General features: G+C 44.3%; 1 non-coding gene across 1 annotated transcript; it reads left to right on the top strand.

Moving 5' to 3' along the window:
• The first annotated feature begins 362 nt into the window (after nucleotides 1–362).
• LOC130464612 (small nucleolar RNA R71) lies at nucleotides 363–465 on the top strand. The gene has a single exon (XR_008924990.1). It is a non-coding gene; the product is annotated as a small nucleolar RNA R71 (small nucleolar RNA).
• The last annotated feature ends 1,110 nt before the right edge of the window (nucleotides 466–1,575 follow it).

Raw genomic sequence — 1,575 nt, 5'->3', positions numbered from 1 at the left:
AAGAACTAACCTTGCCCTTCCCCTTAGAGAGAAGAGTGGCTGAGGGAGGAGGGATTGTAGACGGTGATGGCGATTGGTTTGGTGTGTTTTCGAGCTTCTCCAAGCGTGAGGTAAGCTTCTCCATCATCTGTGCTTGCTCTATGGCGTACACCAAACCCTTACCATCTTCACTCCTACCTTTCCCATCATAATTCCTTGTGCCTACATGCCAAGATTGGTAGTTTTGAACTACATCCTCAATGATTTCCTCTATTTGATCCTCAGTTTTATTCATAATGGGGCCTCCCGCGCCCGCATCAAGACTTGTCTTCGAACTTGGACTTAACCCCAAGTAAAATGTTTGGAGCAACAACCATTTAGGAATCCCATGGTGAGGGCATTCCCTTTGGTACTCCTTGAAACAATCCCAAGCTTCGAAGAGTGACTCATCTCGCTTTGGCTCAAAGGATTGGATCTTGTGGCGGTACTCCGCCGTCTTCCCATGCGAATAGTACTTGTTTAAGAATGCACTTGTCACTTCGGTCCAAATGCGAAGTGAGTTGGGCTTGACCTCCTTGTCAAGCCAATCACTTGCTCGCCCAAGTAGAGAGAACTGAAACAATGTCAACCTCACAAAATCCGATGTGACACCATTATGCTTGATTGTGTCACAATAGTGCTCGAACTGTTTGAGATGTTCGTGAGGTGATTCATTACTCTTCCCACAAAAGGGGTGGCTTTGCACCAAATTGATCAAGGCGGGCTTGATCTCAAAGTTGTTGGCACCCGTTGTTGGGGCTTGAATACCACATGTAGCTTCAAATGCCCCCGGTATTCCCAAGTTCATAACCGGGAGCGCCATGTTCTCAAAAACTTACTCACTCTCTTGTTGTTCCTCACCAACACTCAACGATTCGAATATGTTAGTGCTTGATGAGCTATACCGTACACGCCTTTGTCTCCTAAGTGTCCTCTCCAATTCAAGGTCAAGAGGATGGAGGGTCCTTTGACGAGCACGCCCCCTAACAAGCATACAAACTCAAGAAAAACCGTGAGCAATGCCAAGGAAAGAGAAAGCTAAGCGAAATTGCAATGTTTTTGTATTTTCTAATGATTAACTAGTCTCAACTCAAACTCAAAAACAACAACCATTCCCCGGCAACGGCGCCATTTTGATAGGCGTATTTTCCATCGTTGATAGAAAACAACCTATGCAAACAATATTTATAAAACCACTCAACTACCGGCTAGCGGTAAGCAAAGGGATCGTCCCAAAGAAACGGTGGTTATTGAGTTTGAAAGTCAATCTAGTTCTAACAAGGATGTGGTTTTGAATTGTCACTTTTAAGAATCTAAAACTAAGAATTATGCTAAATTGAATCAAGAAAGGGAAACGTTAGGGAGTCGGGGATAGGCTAGGGAAACGGGGGGAAATGAATTCAACTATCTAGCAATGGTGATCATGCAACGAAATGGTGATTAGGCAAATGGCATCTAAAGACGAACCCGCCACCTCTCGGATAGGGAACACTAAGCGTCTAATCCACGGAAGAGCTTTCGCCTAATCCTAGATTAAACTAACTAGTATATAATAGG

Source organism: Spinacia oleracea, chromosome 6, assembly GCF_020520425.1.
Source record: "Spinacia oleracea cultivar Varoflay chromosome 6, BTI_SOV_V1, whole genome shotgun sequence".
NCBI classification, from domain to species: Eukaryota; Viridiplantae; Streptophyta; class Magnoliopsida; order Caryophyllales; family Amaranthaceae; genus Spinacia; species Spinacia oleracea.
Note: the sequence above shows the minus strand (reverse complement) of the source record. Positions and strands in the feature narration are given on the sequence as shown.